The 23,545-nt window shown below is 52.2% G+C and overlaps 1 protein-coding gene across 1 annotated transcript in view; it reads left to right on the top strand.

Moving 5' to 3' along the window:
* LOC146209174 (RNA-binding protein 4B-like) overlaps nt 1-23,545 on the top strand; it is a 151,350-nt gene that overhangs the window by 102,928 nt on the left and 24,877 nt on the right. The window lies entirely within an intron of this gene.

Below are 23,545 nucleotides of genomic sequence, written 5' to 3'. Positions count from 1 at the left end.
TGATAAGAATGCGTCTGCCGTTCGCTTCTTGGCGACGCCTCGGGGCGAAGGGGCGGAACAAACCAAGCCTCCCGAGCGCCCGCGCCCAAGAAAAGGGGAGAAATGGAGAAAAAAAAAACAGCGCTCGCTCCTTGGCCTCGGCGCGTGGTGGGTTCGACCGCCAGCTCGACTCCACATGCGAGTCGCTTTCCACTGCGGCCTTACACGTCCCTCCTAAGAGGGTAAATTAGCTTGGAATCCGGTCGTTTCAGCCTAATACAACAAAGGCCGCAACAACCCGCGAAGAAAACAAAACATGTAAGACACTTCGCACGTGAATGGAATGCCAAATGAATCTCGCGACACAAGATGGGTATAACACAAAACAAATCACACATTCGCATCGGCGGACCGGACAGTGTTCGTGAAAGTCCCGCGCGCGAGCAATTGGATGTCCTCACGCCGAGTTCACGCGCACTCCACCGTTCACATCACACATTGCACCGGGTACGCGGGAACATTCACGCGTCGCCGAAAGGCCATGGCTGAAGCGTGTGCTTGCTCTACGCCCCAAGTCACATTGGGGACACGGGTTAACGCGTCGGCGTTACCATTGCTTGACCCTTTCCTGCGGGTCACCGTCACATTGTAGCGCTGTAGGGCCAGCGCCCATCGCGCGACTTTTGCCCCATGAGGCGTACTAGTAGTGAGATAGGAGAGGGGGTAGTGGTCAGACACCACGTTAATTTCTGCCCCGTACACCGAATGATCAAATTTCCTTAGTGCCCAGATAATGGCGAATGCTTCCCGCTCGACCACAGACCAGCGGGTCTGCGTTGGCGTGAATCGGTGCAAACGCTATCGGCCTTTCCCGTCCCTCGTCTCCCATCTGCGCCAAACAAGTCCCCGATGCAACGTCGGACGCGTCAGTGAACAGCCAATATGGCCTTTTAATGTCGGGGGTGTTCAGCGATGCAGCTTCGCACAGAGCTAACTTGAGCCTGTCGAGCGCGTTTTGCGCTTCCTGGCTCCACGGAATCGTGTTATACCCTAGTCAGACGGACACGCTAACCGCGGTTATGCTTAACTACGGTTAGCCGGAAGAACCGTGGTTACAGGAAACCGCCATCTCGCCGCTGCCACACGGGGATTAGGCCCACCGTTGACAGCGATCACGTGGTTTCCAAATAGACAACCAAATTGCCGTTAATTTCTTGCAATAAACGACTTAATAACACTACACGGTAATGTTTTTATCCACAAGGAATATGCACGTTGTGCAGCGACACGTGAATGCGCTATAGGGCCCTTCGTCCATGACTTGCAGGCCAGGGTTGAGGTCGGCAGCAATCGCCGCATAAATGCGTGCGTTTCTCGTACAGGCCCGCAAAGCGTGGAGCCTCTCCTCCCACAGCCGTATTAAAATCATCGTTGCTTCATGCGACCACAGAAGTCTCGTAGCTGCAGCCGGAGATGCCAGAGATGCAGGAGGCACAACGCACGTACCACTCAGAGACGCCGCCATCTTTACTCTGGTTCACGGTTTGAGCGATGAAACCGAGGTTGCCGAGCTCGGTTCGCGCCAACCGTAGTTAGCGGGCTAACCGCGTTCGGTTCCGCCGTGTGAACAACCGTAACCGCGGTTACCGATAACTACGGTTATTGTAACCGCGGTTAAGCATGCCCGTGTGACAAGGGTATTAGGTACACCTCGCCTCGTCAAAGACGTGAGCGGTGCGACCACCTCGGCGTATCCTTCAACGTAATCGCGGTAGTAACCACATAAGCCTAGCAGACTCCGTAGCTGTCTCTTTGTTGCGGGGGGCACGAGCCCACGAATTGCCGATATCTTTTCTGGGTCGGGCCCATGGGTTCCGCCTCCCACTATGTGTCCTAGGTACTTAATGTGGGCCTGTGCGACCTGAAACTTTTCCCGGCTCACTTTAAGCTTGGCGCCGAGCAACAAATCAAAAATTATTCCTAAGTGCCGCAAGTGTTCAGTCCACGAGGAAGAGAAAATGGCGATGTCATCGAGGTATGCGGCCGCATAAGCCTGATGTTTCGAGAGGAGGGTGTTCATTATCCGCTGAAAGGTGGCCGCGGCGTTCTTTAGCCCGAACGGCATGACGCGCCAAGCATATTGTCCCTCGTGAGTTACGTAGGCGGTCAGATGTTGGCTCTCCGGAGCAACCGGCACCTGCCAGTATCCGCGTCGCAAGTCGATAAGAGTGATATACCTAGCGCGCCCCACCCTCATGATGAGCTCTTTAGGGGGTGACATTGGAAAGGCATCCGTGCGCGTCGCTGCGTTTAAAGCGCGATAGTCAACACACATGCGCACCGATCCATCCTTCTTACCCACGCATACAACGGGATGGGCGCACTCGCTTTCCACCGGATACACCAGCCCGAGGTCTAGCAACTCGTCTACCTGGCGGCTCACCTCACTCCTTAATAACTCCGGCACGCGATACGGGAAAGTGTGTTTGAGCTGGTGGCCTTCGTGCAGCTCTATCTTATGTGCCCCAACTCGTGCGACTCCCGGCGTTTCGCTGAACAAATCAGCGTAAGCGGCAAACACCTCCGAGATCTCGAGGCGGTCCTGAGTAGGTAGGTGTGCGAGTTTCTCCGCATCTGTCAGACAACCACCACATCTCTCAGGCACAGACCGAGGGGTGTACTCGATTTCACCAAACTCCTCGTCGTCTTCGAAAACTACTCCGACATGGCTGGCACGTGCGTAGTAGGGTCACAGCCTGTTCGCATGCACTATCGCTGTAGCCTTTTTTCCCTTGTCGATTCTGTACGAGTTCTGCCTCTCTTGCGCGGTTACGACGAATTGACCGAGCCATTTGGGGGCCATTTTACTGCCAGGGTCTGTGTCAAAGAGCAATACCTGGTCTCCGACGACAAACGTCTTGCTCCGTGCGCGCCTGTTATACGCCTGCGCGTAACTTCCCTGACGTGCGCTCGCCGTCAAACCCGCTACTTCTGCTGCTACTTCTAGATGCTCGCGTAGCTGTCGCAAATACTTCGTGGGTTCTTCCCTGAGTGTGTTCGGGAGGGGTTGCTGGCCTGTCCATGTTCGCTGCAGAATTGCTAGCGGTCCGCTAGGGTTTCTACCGAATAAGAGCCGGAACGGCGCCACGCCTGTAGTGACATGGGGGACTTCCCTGTACGCCGGCCCACAAAAAGAACGGGACCAGTCTATCCCAGTTCTTGATCTTTCTCAATAACATGGAACAACATGTTCTTCAAAACGCGGTTCCACCTTTCCACTGTCCCGTTGCTCTCCGGATGCTCAGGAGTCGAAAAACGCGATGCGCATCCCAGTCTTGCTAACATCTCACGTGTCAGCTGCGCCGTGAAGTTCGTTCCCTGATCTGAACAGACTACCTCAGGTATGCCTGTGCGGCTGAAAATCGTAAGCAAGGCGTCGCATGTTGCCCTAGCGGTTAGGGATCGAAAACAGTCTACCTCCGGCCACCGCGTGCATAAGTCAACGAGGCAGAGGGCGTACCTATGACCCCTGCTCGACAGAACATCGAGCGGCCCGATTATATCGACATTTACGACCTGAAACGAATGGCCGGGTCTGGTGAGAGGTGTGATGGGAATCCTATCTTTAATTCGCCTGTCTGAGCGGACTTGACAGCCGTGACATGTCCTGCAGTGTCGCGCTACGTCCCCTTCTAAGCCTGGCCAGAAAAAGCTGTACTTAATTCTGGTCTTTGTCTTCCGTGGCCCCACATGGACTCCCCAAAGGGAGTCATGCGCAAGGCAGAGTAGCTCTTCACGCCTGCTAAGGGGGAGCACAAGCTGCTTCACTTTGCTACCGGAGATCGAGTCCCAGTGATACAACAAGCCGTCTGAAACAAAGATGCTTACCTTTCCTGCCTTTGCGTCAGCCCACGCTTTCTTTAAGGTTTCGTCTGATACTTGGTCGGATCTGAATACCTGGCGCTGTTTTAGGGCTGCGTCCGCGTCATGCTGGATCGAGGTTACATCTTCCTTCTCGCTTTCTTCCAGATCTACTTCGCAGGGCTGTTCCGTCGCCACACCCTGCTCACCACTCATTAGTTTGTCTGCCTCAGGCCCCGCCGCTTGCTCCTCGTGTGATGTAGAGCTCAGCTTTGCGCTCTGCTCCGCCATGGTGACAGACGCGTTAACTGCTTCAGACAGAGGGCAGGCCTTATTCATAACAAGTGCCTCGTAACGACTGTCTATCTCTGAAAGCAGTTCCCAATCCTCCCTGGAGAGCAAACAATCCACTTCCCCCGCCAGCTTATCAGAAAACGCGCATACAATGTCTACTGCCTCGGGCCCTACTGCCGCCTGATGCTTACCGCAAGAGTGACCAGTTTTGCGTTAACCGTCTCCCCAAAAGCCGAAACTAGCTTTATCGAGCAGTATGGCTCCCGACATATACTTGGCACGAGGCCTTCCCTAACCACGGTTATCTCGCTGCCGGTATCAATTATAGCTGTCGCCGGTATCCCTGCGCACTCAATCTCCACCTGCTGTAGCTTCGATTTGCGTACCTCGTCGAATGACTGGGGCGTTTTCATCTCTGCCACTAGGGCTGTCTGGGAGGTTACTGAAGCCGGTGTTTCGCATGCCTCTACGTTGGCTACAGCTAGTTTTTGAGCTCAAGCGCGTTTCTCCTTCTTCTGCACGTTTTGTGAAGCGCGAGGGCATTCCTTGGCTCGGTGGCCAGATGCGCGGCACTCATAACACTGAATTGGCCGTTTGCTATCATTGTTCGCCGCTTGCGGGGGTCCCTTCGGTTTTTTCCGCATACACAACAATTTGTTTCGCTGCGCGCCCCTTGCCCTTAGCCTGTTTGAACGTTTGGAGAACGTCGGATATTTCATCCGGTTTTAGCCACCTCTCCTCCTCACGAAGACGCACATACTCTAAGCCCTCAGGGCTCAAGCTACCCTTTATGCGATCTGCGATGATCAATGATACCAGGTCGTTTTTGTTTTCTACGTCCCGTGACCGAAGGTAGTACTGAAAGTACGTCTTAGTGCGCGAGGTGAACTGCGCCCAAGTTTCATCGCGGCGTTTCGTCGCGCGCTCAAAGCGTTCGAGGTATTCTGAGGGGTTAAGCTTCAGCTCCTTTAAAACGTGTTTTTACCGACTCTTAGCTGCCACACTCATCGTCCCCGAGGTTACGGAGAAGGTACCTGACACGCTCAGCTAGTGCTGGCATGATTAAGTGAACGCGGCTTTCGTTTGGCACCTTGTATGTCGTGAAAATTCTCTCGACTTCCTCGAACCATAACGGCACGTCCGTGTCACACCGCAGCTTCAGTCCCTTAAGGACTTTAGAGCATTGGGAGACTGGATCGGGCCCCATTCGACGCTGATCGTCAATGTCTGACCTTACAGACGTCTGGCCGCTTCCCGCTATCACCATTGCAACCGCTGGATCTAGCCCAAGTTTCTGTAACTCTAGGCGTTCCTGTGAAAGAATTTTCAATTTTTCCAGCTCAAAATCTAGTTCCATGCGGCGAATTGCAACCACATCGGATACCGACATCTCCGCTACTTCACGTAGCGCTCCTGCTACAGGCTGAGTTGTCGCTTGCTGCGACTGCTCGCTGTCATCTGTTATATCTCCCCCTGTCTCTCTCTCGCCTACGCTCGCCATCATGCTCCGTGTTAAAACCATACGCCACTTTACACTTGAGCCATAGCCACTTCAACAAAGCGCAAGAAATCCCGCTTACCCGTGCTGGTGTCGCCAGTTGGGGCCTCCGTCCCTTGGTGCCGCAGCCTCGTCGGAGTCCTTCCCCAGAACGCTGCCTCTGGTTCGGGGCCTGGATCACCTTGCTGCTTCTGGCTGGATGTGCGGACGCTTGTTGCCTAGTGGGTTCCCAGGGCCTGGGTGCTCTGGGTGATGCTCGTGGTCGCTGGTTGCCGAACCCTGTCGTGCTGCGCCAGTGATGTTTATGCTATCTTCGACAGGTACAGAAGCAAAATACGATGATCTGATTATGGTCAGGAGGAGATATATATTTACAGAAGCAAAATAGTATACATAGGCAGAGTTACAGCAACAAGTCACACAGACAACCGTAACTTAAAAGAAAATAAAGACTCTCGCACAGAGAAGTCACTTTACAGGCCCTTACTTTCCTACCGAGCGTTTCGGTTAAAGCCTAGGGGGTGTAAATACGTGCTAAGCACGGACCCTCAATCTTGACTGTCGAACATGGTCCGAGGACCGCTTTTTGATACCAGACATCAACAAAGACCCAAGGGCGGTCACCTTAGATGATCCGCCCCGAAAATGAAGCAGCCAATCAAATTAATTAAAAAATGCCACAACCCCCGTGGGTTGGGAATAATCTTGGTCCCAGGTCCTTAATTACGCCAAATAAAAATACAACATTCAAAACACACACTCTCTCCACACGCTGGTCCCCAAACCCTCTCACACGGCGCCTGTCTTTGCCTCCCCTCCTCAGCGTGTTTGCGACGCAACTTGCAGCTGGCGCCTTTGTGAAAGAAACGCCGCGGGGGATCTGGAGACTATAGCCACCCAGCCGTCCCGTTCGAGGAAAAGGGGGGGGGGGGGGGGGGCACTGTCCCAGAGCAGTGTGCAGTCGCCGTTGCTCGGACCAAATGTCTCGCGACACAGTGGGAGGCCGCTGGGCTGATTGCCTACTTGGGAGGGCCAAGGGTCGCGCCTATTGTCGCCTTCTGCAGGACATTTAGTGAGCGCTTGTGGCAGTGCAAAAAGCTTCATTAACGGCGTCTCCCTGCACCCATGCTTGGCGCCACGGTGCGACATCGCTGAACGAGCTGGCCGTAAAGTGGTTCGCAGAAGCGTGCTGTTGTTGTTCCCGGATGATAAGGATGCGTCTGGCGTTCGCTTCTTGGCGACGCCTCGAGGCGAAGAGGCGGAACAAGCCAAGCCTCCCGCGCGCCCGCGCGCCCGCGCCCAAGAAAAGGGGACAAAAGGAGAAAAAAAACAACAGCGCTCGCTCCTTGGCCTCGGCGCGTGGGGTTCGACCGCCAGCTCGACTCCACGTGCGAGTCGCTTTGCACTGCGGCCTTACACCTATCTTGTCCATATTCGTGATGACGTTGCCCGCTTGTCCCTTATCGCATACATTTGGTTTTTGCCTATGCCCAATTTCTTCTTTACCGCTTTAAGGCTTCCCCCGTTGTTTACAGCATGCTCAATTTTCTCCTGTTATACTTCCTTATATCGGCCACCTTGCGCTTATTGATCAGCTTTGATATCTCAGCCAATTCGATCTGCTCTGTTGGATTGGAAGCTTTCATATCTTGGCGTCTCTTATTCAAATCTTTCGTCTCCTTAGACAGCTTACCGGTATCCTCTCTAACTATCCTACCGCCTACTTCTACCGCGCACTCAGTAATGATATCTCTGAAATTATTGTTTATTGCTTTTAGGGTAATGTCGCCATCCTCGGTTAGAGCAGAATATCTATTCTGTAGCGAGATCCTGAACTCTTCTGCCCTCCCCTTAACGCTAATTCGTTGATGGGTTTCTTTCTTACAAATCTGTTGCGTTCCCTCAGATTTAGGCTAATTCTGGACCTCACCAGCCTGTGGTCTCTGCATCACACTTTCCTGATTACCTCTACATCTTGCTTGCCTTTGCAGCAGGGGTTGAACACAGTGTGAAGTCAATTTCATTTTTAGTCTCCCTGTTAGGACTTTTCCATGTCCATTTCCGGTTCTTCCGTTTGCTGAAGAAGGTATTCATGATTCGTAAGTTATTGCGCTCTGCAAACTCAACTAGTAACTCCCCCCTGCTATTCCTAGAGCCAATGCCATAGTCACCTACTGCCTGGTCTCCTGCCTGCGTTTTCCCTACCTTGGCATTGAAGTCGCGCATTAGTACAGTATACTGCGTATTTACTTTTCGCATTGCCGATTCTACATCTTCGTAGAAGCTTTCAACTGTCTGGTCATCATAACTACATGTAGGAGCATAGGCCTGCACAACCTTCAGTTTATACCGCTTATTAAGCCTAATTACGATGCCTGCCACCCTCTCATTAATACTATAGAATTCATCTATATTACCCGCTATATACTCATTGACAAGGAAACCTACTCCTAGTTGTCGCCTCTCTAGTAAACCTCGATAACACACTACATGCCCATCCTTCAGTACAGTATATGCCTCATTCGGCCTCCTAACCTCACTGAGCCCTATGACATCCCATTTCATGCCCTCTAGTTCCTCTAACAGCACTGCTAAACTAGCTTCACTAGCTAGGGTTCTAGCATTAAACGTTGCCAGGGTCAGTTTCCAATGGCGGCTTGTCCAGCGAAGCCAGGCATTCTTAGCACCCCTTGATGCGTCACAGGCCTGACCGCCGCCGTGGTCAGTTGTTCCGCAGATGCTAGTGACTGAGGGCCGGGGTTTTATGGAGCTAGTGATGTTTAGCTGTCTTCGACAGGTACAGAAGCAGAAGACGACGATCTGATGATGGTCAGGGGGAGATATATATTTACAGAAGCAAAATAGTATACATAGGCAAAGTTACAGCAACAAGTCACACAGAAGACTCTCACACAGAGAAGTCACTTTACAGGCCCTTACTTTCCTACCAAGCGTTTCGGTTAAAGCCTAGGGGGTGTAAATACGTGCTAAGCACGGAGCCTCAATCTTGACTGTCGAACATGGTCCGAGGACCGCTTTTTGATACCAGACATCAACAAAGACCCAAGGGCAGTCACCTTAGGTGATCCGCCCCGAAAAGGAAGCAGCCAATCAAATTATTTAAAAACATGCCACAACCCCAGTGGGTTGGGAATAATCTCGGACCCAGGTCCTTAATTACGTCAAATAAAAATACAACATTCAAAACACACACTCTTTCCACTCGCTGGTCCCCAAACCCTCTCACACGGCGCCTGTCTTTGCCTACCCTCCTCAGCGTGTTTGCGACGCGACCTTGCAGCTGGCGCCTTTGTGAAAGAAACGCCGCGGGGGATCTGGAGTATAGGCCACCCCGCCGTCCCGTTCGAGGAAAAGGGGGGGGGGGGGGGGGGCACTGTCCCAGAGCAGTGTACAGTCGCCGTTGCTCGCACCCGATGAGCCGCTGCGAAGGGGCGAAGTGCCGCGCCTATTGTCGCCTTTTACAGGGCGTTTAGTGAGCGCTTGGGGCAGTGCAAAAAGCTTCATTAACGGCGTTTCCCTGCCCCCATGCTTGGCGCCACGGCGGGAGATCGCTGGATGAGCTGGCCGTAAAGTGGTTCGCAGAAGCGTGCCACTGTTGTTCCCGGCTGATAATTGGATGCGTCCGCCGTTCGCTTCTTGGCGACGCCTCTGGGCGAAAGGACGAAACAAACCAGGCTTCCCGCGCGCCCCGCGAGCCGCGGCTAGCACCCGAGTAGAGGGGAGAAAAGGAGAAAAAAAAAACGCTGGCTCCTTGGCCTCGACGCGCGGGGGTTCGACCGCCAGCTTGACTCCACGCGCGAGTCGCTTTTCAATGCGGCCTTACCGTCCCTCCTAAGAGGGTAAATGAGCTTGGAATCCGGTTATTTCAGCCTAACACAACAAAAACCGCAACAACCCGCGAAGAAAACAAAACATGTAAGACACTTCGCACGTGAATGGAACACCAAATGAATCTCGCGACACAAGATGGGTATAACACAAAACAAATCACACATTCGCATCGGCGGACCGGACAGTGTTCGTGAAAGTCCCGCGCGCGAGCAATTGGATGTCTTCAAGCCAAGTTCACGCGCACTCCACCGTTCACATCACACATTGCACCGGGTACGCGGGAACATTCACGCGTCGCCGAAAGGCCTTGGCTCAAGCGTGTGCTTGCTCTACGCCCCAAGTCACATTGGGGACACGGGTTAACGCGTCGGCGTTACCATTGCTTGACCTTTCCTGTTGGTCACCGTCACATTGTAGCGCTGTAGGGCCAGCGCCCATCGCGCGAGTTTTGCCCCATGAGGCGTACTAGTAGTGCGATAGGAGAGGGGGTTGTGGTCAGACACCACGTTAATTTCGGCCCCGTACACCCAATGATCAAATTTCTTTAGTGCCCAGATAATGGCGAATGCATCCCGCTCGATCGTAGACCAGCGGGTCTGCGTTGGCGTGAATCGGTGGCTGGCAAACGCTATCGGCCTTTCCCGTCCCTCGTCTCCCATCTGCGCCAAACAAGTCCCCGCTGCAACGTCGGACGCGTCAGTGAACAGCCAATATGGCCTTTTAATGTCAGGGGTGTTCAGCGATGCAGCTTCGCACAGAGCTGACTTGAGCCTGTCGAGCGCGTTGAGCGCTTCCTGGCTCCACGGAATCGTGTTAGGTACACCTCGCCTCGTCAAAGACGTGAGTGGTGCGGCCACCTCGGCGTATCCTTCAACGTAATCGCGGTAGTAACCACATAAGCCTAGCAGACTCCGTAGCTGTCTCTTTGTTGCGGGGGGCACGAGCCTACGAATGGCCGATATCTTTTCTGGGTCGGGCCCATGGGTTCCGCCTCCCACTATGTGTCCTAGGTACTTAATGTGGGCCTGTGCGACCTGACACTTTTCCCGGCTCACTTTAAGCTTGGCGTCGCGCAACAAATAAAAAATTATTTCTAAGTGCCGCAAGTGTTCAGTCCACGAGGAAGAGAAAATGGCGATGTCATCGAGGTATCCGGCCGCATAAGCCTGATGTTTCGAGAGGAGGGTGTGCATTATCCGCTGAAAGGTGGCCGCGGCGTTCTTTATCCCGAACGGCATGACGCGCCAAGCATACTGTCCCTCGTGAGTTTCGAAGGCGGTCAGATGTTGGCTCTCCGGAGCTACCGGCACCTGCCAGTATCCGCGTCGCAAGTCGTTAAGAGTGATATACCTAGCGCGGCCCACCCTCATGATGAGCTCTTTAGGGGGTGACATTGGAAAGGCATCCGTGCGCGTCGCTGCGTTTAAAGCGCGATAGTCAACGCACATGCGCACCGATCCATCCTTCTTACCCACGCATACAACGGGATGGGCGCACTCGCTTTCCACCGGATACACCAGCCCGAGGTCTAGCAACTCGTCTACCTGGCGGCTCACCTCACTTCTTAATAACTCCGGCACGCGATATGGGAAATTGCGTTTGAGCTGGTGGCCTTCGTGCAGCTCTATCTTATGTGCCCCAACTCGTGCGACTCCCGGCGTTTCGCTGAACAAATCAGCGTAAGCGGCAAACACCTCCGAGATCTCGAGGCGGTCCTGAGTAGGTAGGTGTGCGAGTTTCTCCGCATCTATCAGACAACCACCACATCTCTCAGGCACAGACCGAGGGGTGTACTCGATTTCACCAAACTCCTCGTCTTCCTCGAAAACTACTCCGACATGGCTGACACCTGCGTAGTAGGGTCGCAGCCTGTTCGCATGCACTATCGCTATAGCCTTTTTTCCCTTGTCGATTCTGTACGAGTTCTGCCTCTCTTGCTCGGTTACGACGAATTGACCAAGCCATTTGGGGGCCATTTTACTGCCAGGGTCTGTGTCAAAGAGCAATACCTGGTCTCCGACGACAAACGTCTTGCTCCGTGCGCGCCTGTTATACGCCTGCGCGTAACTTCCCTGACGTGCGCTCGCCGTCAAACCCGCTACTTCTGCTGCTACTTCTAGATGCTCGCGTAGCTGTCGCAAATACTTCGCGGGTTCTTCTCTGAGTGTGTTCGGGAGGGGTTGCTGGCCTGTCCATGTTCGCTGCAGAATTGCTAGCGGTCCGGTAGGGTTTCTACCGAATAAGAGCCGGAACGGCGCCACGCCTGTAGTGTCATGGGGGACTTCCTTGTACGCCCAGAGAACGAACGGGACCAGTCTATCCCAGTTCTTGGGATCTTTCTCAATAACATGGAACAACATGTCCTTCAAAACCCGGTTCCACCTTTCCACTGTCCCGTTGCTCTCCAGATGCTCGAGAGTCGAAAAACGCGGTGTGCATCCCAGTCTTGCTAACATCTCAGACGTCAGCTGCGCCGTGAAGTTCGTACCCGGATCTGAACAGACTACCTCAGGTATGCCTGTGCGGCTGAAAATCGTAAGCAAGGCGTCGCATGTTGCCCTAGCGGTTAGGGATCGCGAACAGACTACCTCCGGCCACCGCGTGCACAAGTCAACGAGGCAGAGAGCGTACCTATGACCCCTGCTCGACGGAACATAGAGCGGCCCGATAATATCGACATTTACGACCTGAAACGAATGGCCGGGTCTGGTGAGAGGTGTGATGGGAATCCTATCTTTAATTCGCCTGTCTGAGCGGACTTGACAGCCGTGACATGTCCTGCAGTGTCGCGCTACGTCCCCTTCTAAGCCTGGCCAGAAAAAGCTCTACTTAATTCTGGTCTTTGTCTTCCGTGGCCCCAAATGGCCTCCCGAAAGGGAGTCATGCGCAAGGCATTGTAGCTCTTCACGCCTGCTAAGGGGGAGCACAAGCTGCTTCACTTTGCTACCGGAGATCGAGTCCCAGTGATACAACAAGCCGTCTGAAACAAAGATGCCTGCCTTTCCTGCCTTTGTGTCAGCCCACGCTTTCTTTAAGGTTTCGTCTGATACTTGGTCGGATCTGAATACCTGGCGCTGTTTTAGGGCTGCGTCCGCGTCATGCTGGATCGAGATTACATCTTCCTTCTCGCTTTCTTCCAGATCTACTTCGCAGGGCTGTTCCGTCGCCACACCCTGCTCACCACTCATTAGTTTGTCTGCCTCAGGCCCCGCCGCTTGCTCCTCGTGTGATGTAGAGCTCAGCTTTGCGCTCTGCTTCGCCATGGTGACAGACGCGTTAACTGCTTCAGACAGAGGGCAGGCCTTATTCATAACAAGTGCCTCGTAACGACTGTCTATCTCCGAAAGCAGTTCCCGATCCTCCCTGGAGAGCAAATAATCCACTCCCTCCGCCAGCTTATCAGAAAGCGCGCATACAATGTCTACTGCCTCGGGCCCTGCTATGTGTGCGGTGGGCCGCCTGATGCTTACCGCAAGAGTGACCAGTTTTGCGTTAACCGTCTCCCCAAAAGCCGAAACTAGCTTTATCGAGCCGGATGGCTCCCGACATATACTTGGCCTTCCCTAACCACGGTTATCTCGCTACCGGTATCAATTATAGCTGTCGCCGGTATCCCTCAATCTCCACCTGCTGTAGCTTCGATTTGCGTGCCTCGTCGAATGACTGGGGCGTTTTCATCTCTGCTACTAGAGTTGTCTGGGAGGTTACTGACGCCGGTGTTTCGCATGCCTCAACGTTGGCTACAGCTACTTTTTGAGCTCGAGCGCGTTTCTCCTTCTTCTGCAGGTTTTGTGAAGCGCGAGGGCTTTCCTTGGCTCGGTGGCCAGATGCGCGGCACTCATAACACTGAATTGGCCGTTTGCTATCATTGTTCGCCGCTTGCGGGGGTCCCTTCGGTTTCTCCGCATACACAACAATTTGTTTCGCTGCGCGCCCCTTGCCCTTAGCCTGTTCAAACGTTTGGAGAACGTCGGATATTTCATACGGTTTTAGCCACCTCTCCTCCTCACGAAGACGCATATACTCTAAGCCCTCAGGGCTTCAAGCTACCCTTTATGCGATCTGCGATGATCAATGATACCAGGTCGTCTTTGGTTTCTACGTCCCGTGACCGAAGGTAGTACTGAAAGTACGTCTTAGTGCGCGAGGTGAACTGCGCCCAAGTTTCATCGCGGCGTTTCGTCGCGCGCTCAAAGCGTTCGAGGTGTTCTGAGGGGTTAAGCTTCAGCTCCTTTAAAACGTCTGTTTTTACTGACTCGTAGCTGCCACACTCATCGTCCCCGAGGTTACGGAGAAGGTACCTGACACGCTCAGCTAGTGCTGGCATGATTAAGTGAACGCGGCTTTCGTTTGGCACCTTGTACGTCGTGAAAATTCTCTCGACTTCCTCGAACCATAACGGCACGTCCGCGTCACACGGCAGCTTCAGTCCCTTAAGGACTTTAGCGCATTGGGAGACTGGATCGGGCCCCATTCGACGCTGATCGTCAATGTCTGACCTTATAGACGTCTGGCCGCTTCCCGCTATCGCCATTGCAACCGCTGGATCTGGCCCAAGTTTCTGTAACTCTAGGCGTTCCTGTGAAAGAATTTTCAATTTTTCCAGCTCAAAATCTAGTTCCATGCGGCGAATTGCAACCGCGTCGGATACCGACATCTCCGCTACTTCACGTAGCGCTCCTGCTACAGGCTGAGTTATCGCTTGCTGCGACTGCTCGCTGTCATCTGTTATATCTCCCCCTGTCTCTCTCTCGCCTACGCTCGCCATCATGCTCCGTGTTAAAACCATACGCCACTTTACACTTGAGCCATAGCCACTTCAACAAAGCGCAAGAAATCCCGCTTACCCGTGCTGGTGTCGCCAGTTGGGGCCTCCGTCCCTTGGTGCCGCAGCCTCGTCGGAGTCCTTCCCCAGAACGCTGCCTCTGGTTCGGGGCCTGGATCACCTTGCTGCTTCTGGCTGGACGTGCGGACGCTTGTTGCCTAGTGGGTTCCCAGGGCCTGGGTGCTCTGGGTGATGCTCGTGGTCGCTGGTTGCCGAACCCTGTCGTGCTGCGCCAGTAATGTTTATGCTATCTTCGACAGGTACAGAAGCAAAAGACGATGATCTGATGATGTTCAGGAGGAGATATATATTTACAGAAGCAAAATAGTATACATAGACAAAGTTACAGCAACAAGTCACACAGACAACTGTACCTTAAAAGAAAATGAAGACTCTCACACAGAGAAGTCACTTTACAGGACCTTACTTTCCTACCGAGCGTTTCGGTTAAAGCCTAGGGGGTGTAAATACGTGCTGAGCACGGAGCCTCAATCTTGACTGTCGAACATGGTCCGAGGACCGCGTTTTGATACCAGACATCAACAAAGACCCAAGGGCGGTCACCTTAGGTGATCCGCCCCGAAAATGAATCAGCCAATCAAATTATTTAAAAACTTGCCACTACCCCAGTGGGTTGGGAATAATCTCGGACCCAGGTCCTTAATTACGCCAAATAAAAATACAACATTCAAAACACACACTCTTTCCACTCGCTGGTCCCCAAACCCTCTCACACGGCGCCTGTCTTTGCCTCCCCTCCTCAGCGTGTTTGCGACGCGACCTTGCAGCTGGCGCCTTTGTGAAAGAAACGCTGCGGGGGATCTGGAGACTAGGCCGCCCCGCCGTCCCGTCCGAGGAAAAGGGGGGGGGGGGGGGGGGGGCACTGTCCCAGAGCAGTGTACAGTCGCCGTTGCTCGCACCCGATGAGCCGCTGCGAGGGGGCTAAGTGCCGCGCCTATTGTCGCCTTCTACAGGACGTTTAGTGAGCGCTTGGGGCAGTGCAAAAAGCTTCATTAACGGCGTCTCCCTGCACCCATGCTTGGCGCCACGGCGGGAGATCGCTGGACGAGCTGGCCGTAAAGTGGTTCGCAGAAGCGTGCCACTGTTGTTCCCGGCTGATAATTGGATGCGTCCGCCGTTCGATTCTTGGCGACGCCTCGGGGCGAAAGGACGAAACAAACCAGGCCTCCCGCGCGCCCCGCGAGCCGCGGCTAGCACCCGAGTAGAGGGGAGAAAAGGAGAGAAAAAAAAAACGCTGGCTCCTTGGTCTCGACGCGCGGGGGTTCGACCGCCAGCTTGACTCCACGCGCGAGTCGCTTTTGAATGCGGCCTTACAGAGCTTATCATAGGAGGTTGCGGCCAATTACTACACCAGGGTGGCCAACTCCTGTTCTGGTGAGTGAGCGCGTTGCCGGAGGTGTTCACCGGCATCAGGTCGCACCCCAAACCTGTTTGTGCAATTCTATCGACACGCGGATTTTTTTTTTTCATCCGGTGGAGAATTGCGCCGCACCGGGATTTGAGGCCTGGTCCTCTTGCATGCGAGGCGGATGTTCTACCGCTACGCCACCGCTGCACCTCACATGGCATCATGACTGCTCTGAAATATTTTATGTGCTCAATAAATGCTGCTATTTTTTTTTGATAGCCAGAATAGAAAGACCGAAGGAAGAAGAAATTGTCGAGAGTTGTTGAATTCTTCCGGGTTCGATGACAAGAAAGGAAATACTTTGGTCCAGAAACTTCCTTCTCGGCGCTGACTTGTGTAAATGGCACAACAAGTGCTATCGTAGCCAGTGATACAGTTCTGGGCGCTGCAACTTCTACTTCTCTTTGTCTAAATAAAGTTTTTCATTCATTCAGTTCCCAAATTTTCAAAAAACACTCGAGTCATTTCTTATCCTGGGCACCTTTTCAAATATGCAGTGCAGGCTCTGTACGTCAGTTTTGAGAGAACTGCCGCTGTCTCCGAGTCCTTGCAGGTAGCCTTTCCCCTTTCATAATAAATTCTTCGAGCTCATCGTCCGCTTCTTAGTTCCTAGATGGAGATTCTGCTCCACTTCTAAGCTCCTAGAGGGAGATTCTGCTGCTGCCTGGAGCGGTACTTGATCGCCGCCGGCGATCCTATGCGAAGCCGCTTCCACGTGGTGAACAAATGCTGTTTTGCTCCGCACCTTTCCTCGCTCGTCAACGTAATGCGATATCGAGGGTCTCACGCTGCAATTCCCCGATTGCATAATTACTGCCATTCACTCCTCTGTTTATTTTTTTTTCCTTGGGGCCTAGTCGCAGGTTTCTTCGGTCCGCTTGGCCTGATCCCTCTTCGTGCTTTTCAATGTTTTTGCCCCGATCTACTCGTCACCACGTAATCCGCGGACCAGAGGTTACTCATTAGTTACTTTTCATCTCAATAGTGTACCTTTAGCTTTCAGTGCCATCTTTCTAGACTATATTAGGTATTCGCATCAGTGATGGTGGATATACTGATGAAACGCATTCTTTTTTTTTTTCGACAGTTGCACAGCCGAAACGATGGAACACCAAATAGACCTTGTGAATTCATACTCCTGCCAGCAATTCTACTCATGTCTTTGCCCCATCCAGCCTTCACATCTGAACATAGGAGCCTCACTCCTGGCATAGTTTAACTTGCCACGGGAAATAAAACAAGCAGGCATCGCTAGGGACAAAAGGGAGAGAAGACAAAAAGGGAAATAGACTTATAGGATCAACTTTTGTTCTAAGTTCAGATACAACACAAGAACACACCGGTAAATTGCTACTCAAGGCGGCCTTCGCACCATCAGTTTATCGTTCTGAAGTCTTGATCAACCAACTGGCGTCGCATTGCGTACGGCTGCAATGGAAGTGCCATGTGACTCATTGAGACGTCGTTGAACGAGAGAAAAATAAAATTATTTGTGCGACATTTCTTAACAGATTTGTCTTTTTTTTTTAGTTGTACATGGTTATGTACTCATTTGTCTAAATATGAATTTCGCGTAAATACCTTTCACGAAAAAAAAGAGCTAAGTTTAAATTAAAACAAATCCTTCGTCGTATTAACCTAATTATACATTAGCCTCCGACCTTTTTTAAAATTCGTCTCTATCATACATAACCGCACAAATACACAGCTACTGGCGTGTAGAAGTAAGCACGAAGAATGTAATTTTGTTTGTTTAGGTGCGCTGTACTCTGCTGGTATGTGAATATATCATACGTTCCGTTTATTTGTTTCATTCTGAATTGTTATTGCTGTCGAAAATCGGCTTTTTCTAGAAGTATGTACTATATCTACTAGAAGTGCTACCTCACATTTCATTTTAGCTCAAGTTACGTGGCTTGTTTGTTATTTTTTCCCTCCTCATTGCTGTCAGTTCTTTTCTTGCATGTTCCTGCCTAAGATATTTCAGCATATACTGTGGTTTTCAGACATTACAGTTTGTTGCTGCTGCCTGTCGGCCCGCCGATCAAGCCCACTGCGGCTTTGGAAAGCCAACGATGTAATGCTGGTTGAAACTCTCAATTAAAGTTAATATTGATAAATAATAATAATAATAATAATAATAATAATAATAATAATAATAATAATAATAATAATAATAATAATAATAATAATAATAATAATAATAATAATAATAATAATAATAAATGTAGTGAACTACACGAGGATATACGAAGACGAGGATTAAGTAGGTGAGAATATCACGAAGACGAGGATAAGGACGACGAAGTGCCGCTGCGCTGCTCGTGCTCGCTTGTGGAGACTGAGACTGGCTGTGTTCTTGTGTGGTTCGCCGTGAAACTTCGACAGGGCTATTATCCCTGTTAAAGCACAGTAAAAACCCCCTTTCACTTGGTGGAGGTGAGCATTTCCTGCCGCCCTGGAGCTCCGCAGCCGCACACTCCCGACACAAGCAATGACTGACGCTACTACCCCCAGTCCAACCGGCCCCTCATCCGCGGTGTTCTGCGCTGGAGCTTTGCGCCAGCGTGATCCTCCAATCTTCAGCGGAACCGGCGACCATGACGTGGAAGACTGGCTGGCCTCATATGAGCGGGTCAGTATTCACAACCACTGGGACGACAACCAAAAACTCAATAACGTCATTTTCTACCTAACGGACGTTGCAAACCTATGGTTCCGCAACCACGAGGCCGATATCACATCGTGGTCTACTTTCAAAGCTAGTTTTGCCGATATTTTCGGCCGGCCTGCAGTGCGCAAATTGCGCGCTGAGCAACGCCTGCGCGGCCGTGCACAGCTTCCTGGTGAGAATTTTACCAGCTATATTGAAGATGTCGTAGACCTCTGCAAGCGCGTGGACGCTTCAATGTCAGAGAGCACCAAGATAGATCACATTATGCAAGGCATTGATGATGACGCGTTCCAGATGCTTCTGGCTAAAAATCCAGCCACCGTCGTCGACGTTATCAACGCATGCCACAACTTTGATGAATTACGCAAGCGCCGTAACATCACTCGCTCTTCGCTCTCAAACCCCGCGCCGCTTGCAGCTTTAACACCTGAAGCAGACCAGTCCACCTTGCTGCCACAAATACAGCAGTTCGTTCGAGAAGAAGTTGCCCGTCAACTATCCCTCGTTCGCCAACGTCCTGACGCTCCCACTCCTTTAGTGCCAAAGCTGCAGCAAGTCATCCGCCAACAAGTTGCGGAAGCACTCCCCACGCTTCCTGAAGCTCCATCTGTTGCTCCTTTGACATACGTCGAAGCACCAGTCCAGTATAGTCAACCTGCTGTTCCAGCCCCTTTGACCTACGCGGCTGTGGCTGCGCGGCCACCGCCTGAGCCGTCACAACCCATGCAGCCTGTTCTACGCCCTGCACCGCTTTCTCGAACGGCCCCGCTTCATCCGCCCACTGCGCGCTATTACAACCCTTGGCGTACTTCGGACAATCGTCCTATTTGCTACTACTGTGGTTTCGCTGGACATGTGGCCCGCCGATGTCGTCGTCGCATGGCCGAGCCTGCGTCTTCTGATTACTCGCCACCGCTGCTTCGTTCTGCCCACTCTCCGCCTGCGTATGCCCCAGAACAGCGTTCATATACAACGCGTCGTTCTCCTTCTCCGCGTCGCCGGTCACTGTCACCAATGCGCCGGCGCCCACCACCTGCTGACGAGGGAAACTAAGCTCCGCGGTTCCTGAGGCAAGAACTGCGTACTCTGCGAAAAGGTCAAGGCCTCATATTCCACCCACGAACATTATAATGATTTCTATCGATGGTCTGTCCGTATATGCGCTGGTCGATACGGGTGCTGCAGTGTCAGTGATTCATGAGCAACTCTGCCGACGATTACGAAAAGTTACGACGTCATTTAACGGTTTGTCGCTCCGCACTGCCAGTGAAGAGAGGATTGCACCTTTAGCAGCATGTACAGCGCGTGTCGTCATTGAAGGTATTTTGTACAGTGTCGAGTTCGTAGTTTTGTCATCTTGTTCTCACGACGTGATCCTCGGATGGGACTTCTTGTCTAAAAATAACGCCGTGATCGATTGCGCCCGAGCTGAAGTAGAATTTTCTGCACTGTGCGACGCACTGCCCGACGACAACCGTTCAGTGTGTACTCAAAAGCTGACCATCGCTGAAGATGTCGACGTAGCACCAGAGGCTTGTGCCCTTGTGCCTCTTTCGTGTCCTGCCGCGTCAGACGTTAGTGTTTTATTTACACCGTCTGCATCCTTCATCCACCGCAAGCACCTGCCGCTGCCATCTGCTGTTCTCGATGTTCACGGTGGCTTCACGAAGCTACTCATCTACAATCCGTCCCCACGCCCGATTACTCTGCTACGTGGGGAATCTCCCGGTTCCATTCAACCAGCCCACCTTCTCTCTGACCTGGATGCCTCCGAGACCTACCGCAGTAACTACATTGATGCTCTGCAGTCCGATCCGACGCCTGATTCGTTGCCAGACGACTTCTTCCGAACCGCCATCGATGACGCTCTTCCTTCCACCTACCGGACTCAGCTCGTGGCCCTTTTACAGACATTTCGCTTTGCTTTCGACGCCGCCCACACACCTCTCGGCCGCACTTCAACAGTCGCGCATTACATTCAGACCGGCTCTAACTCGCCTTTTCGACAGCGCCCCTATCGTGTGTCAGCGGCAGAGCGTCGCGTGATCAATGAACAAGTTGAGGACATGCTACAACGTGGTGTAATTCGTCCATCACAAAGCCCCTGGTCCTCACCAGTGGTGCTTGTGAAAAAGAAAGATGGCTCGTTTCGCTTTTGTATTGATTACCGGCGCCTCAACAAAATTACCCACAAGGACAATTACCCCCTTCCGCGTATAGACGACGCTCTTGATTGCCTCCAAGGTGCCGAGTACTTTTCATCTCTTGATTTACGTTCAGGTTACTGGCAAGTACCAATGGCCGCCTGTGACAGAGAGAAGACCGCATTTGTGACGCCGGATGGCCTCTATGAATTTAATGTGATGCCCTTCGGTCTGTGCAATGCGCCCGCCACATTCGAGAGGATGATGGATAACATCTTGCGGAAGTTCAAGTGGCACATCTGCCTCTGCTACTTGGACGACATTGTTGTCTTTTCCACCGACTTCGCTACGCACCTAGAGCGCTTGCGGCAAGTTTTGGTTTGCCTTACTGACGCCGGCCTGCAGCTGAATCTCAAGAAGTGTCACTTCGGTGCCAGGGAGTTGACTATTTTGGGGCACATCGTCTCTAAGGAAGGTGTTCGCCCTGATCCGGCCAAGCTGCGCGCAGTGGCGGAGTTTCCTAAGCCGGTTTCTCTCAAGCAACTTCGAAGCTTCATAGGTCTATGCTCCTATTTTCGGCGCTTCGTGCAGAATTTTGCTTCGATAATTGCACCCCTGACGAAACTACTCGGAGGAAACAGTGACTTAACTGCGTGGTCGGTCGAGTGCGACGAAGCGTTCAACGCATTGCGCCGTCTTTTGACTTCGCCACCAATCCTTCGCCACTACGACCCGACAGCACCCACCGAGGTCCATACTGATGCGAGTGGCGTTGGCCTCGGAGCTGTCTTGGCACAACGGAAAAACGGTTTTCACGAATACGTCGTCGCGTACGCGAGTCGTATCCTCTCTAAAGCTGAACGCAACTACTCAGTTACAGAAAAGGAGTGTTTGGCAATTGTGTGGGCATTAACAAAATTCCGACCCTACCTTTACGGTCGCCAGTTTGACGTCGTCACGGACCACCACGCGTTATGTTGGCTGTCCTCTCTTAAAGACCCGTCCGGCCGCCTCGCACGATGGGCTCTCCGCCTACAGGAATTTGACATCCGCGTTATATATCGCTCTGGCCGTAAACACATGGACGCCGACGCACTATCTCGTTCTCCCGTCTCCAACGAACCTGCTTGCTCTACGGCGGCTGATCCCGTCCTCTCCTCTCTAACCATCGCTGACATGCCTGCGGAGCAGCGAAAAGACCCGTGGCTCGCATCTCTTATCGAGATCGTGTCCGCTTCTCCTAACGCTGCTGCGCCTTCTCGGGCTTTACGCCGTCAAGCACCACACTTTGCCCTACGAGACGGTCTTCTCTACCGCCGCAATTATATGACTGATGGTCGACGGTGGCTTCTCGTCATTCCCCGCCATTTACGACATGAAATTTGCACCTCTTTCCATGCCGACCCTCAGTGTGCCCATCCTGGTGTAGTGAAGACGTTTCAAAGGATCTCTCAACGCTACTATTGGCGCGGCATGTACGGGTATATTCGCAAATACGTCCGCTCCTGCATCGCCTGTCAGCGCCGAAAGTCATCCACACCTCGTGCTTCTGGCCCCTTACAACCACTTCCATGCCCGGCCCGCCCTTTTGACCGCATTGGCGTTGACCTTTACGGGCCACTTCCCTGCACGGTTTCTGGGAACCGGTGGATTATCGTCGGCATCGACCACCTCACCCGGTATGCCGAGACCGCCGCTTTACCCGCCGCTACTGCCCGTGAAGTTGCCCTGTTCTTGCTACATTACTTTGTTCTTCGCCACGGCGCGCCGCGAGAGCTGCTGAGTGACCGAGGACGCGTCTTCCTTTCCAACGTCGTTGAATCTCTACTAGCCGAATGTCGCATCATACACCGGACCACAACAGCCTACCACCCTCAAACAAACGGGTTGACTGAGCGCTTCAATCGCACTCTCGGAAATATGCTGACGATGTACGTTGCCGCCGATCAGACTAACTGGGACGCTGTCCTTCCTTTCGTGACATACGCTTATAACACCGCCACGCAGTCAACTACTGGATTTAGCCCTTTCTTCCTCCTTTATGGGCGTGAGGCGTCGTCCACGATGGACACTATTTTACCATATCGTCCCGACTCCTCCGAGTGTACTCTCCTTTCAGACGTTGCCAAACATGCGGAGGAATGTCGCCAGTTGGCCCGGTGTTTTACATCGGAATCTCAAGGCCGCCAAAAGCATCACCGCGACAAAGATCAGACGCCACACGTTTTTCCTGCAGGATCCCTTGTTTGGCTTTGGGTTCCCGGCACCCCACCGGGATTGTCATCAAAATTTCGAACCGAGTATCACGGCCCCTACCGCATTGTCCGTCAAACCTCCCCTGTGAATTACATCGTGGAGCCACTCACTACCTCTTCGGACATGCGTCATCGCGGCCGCGAAACTGTGCACGTGAGCCGCCTCAAAACCTACTACGATCCGCTCCTCTTACCCTCACCATAGGTCGCCAGGATGGCTCCTCCTCGCTCCGGGGGAAATTGTAGTGAACTACACGAGGATATACGAAGACGAGGATTAAGTAGGTGAGAATATCACGAAGACGAGGATAAGGACGACGAAGTGCCGCTGCGCTGCTCGTGCTCGCTTGTGGAGACTGAGACTGGCTGTGTTCTTGTGTGGTTCGCCGTGAAACTTCGACAGGGCTATTATCCCTGTTAAAGCACAGTAAAAACCCCCTTTCATAAATAATAATAATAATAATAATAATAATAAAAATAATAATAATAATAATAATTATTATTATTAATATATTATTATTATTATTATTATTATTATTATTATTATTATTATTATTATTATTATTATTATTATTATTATTATTATTATTATTATTATTATTATTATTATTATTATTATTATTATTATTATTATTACTAAACTCGGCTTTCGTGCTATCATTTCATTGCCTGGAAGGCTCTCGAAGAGGGCAACTTTTTCAATGAGGAGCTTCATTGAGCAGTGCAGCGGCCAC

The sequence above is a fragment of the Amblyomma maculatum genome, chromosome 1 (assembly GCF_055883805.1).
Source record: "Amblyomma maculatum isolate TAMU_Amacu chromosome 1, ASM5588380v1, whole genome shotgun sequence".
Lineage (NCBI taxonomy): Eukaryota > Metazoa > Arthropoda > Arachnida > Ixodida > Ixodidae > Amblyomma > Amblyomma maculatum.
The sequence above is the reverse complement of the archived record's forward strand: the minus strand, read 5'-3'. Positions and strand labels throughout refer to the sequence as shown.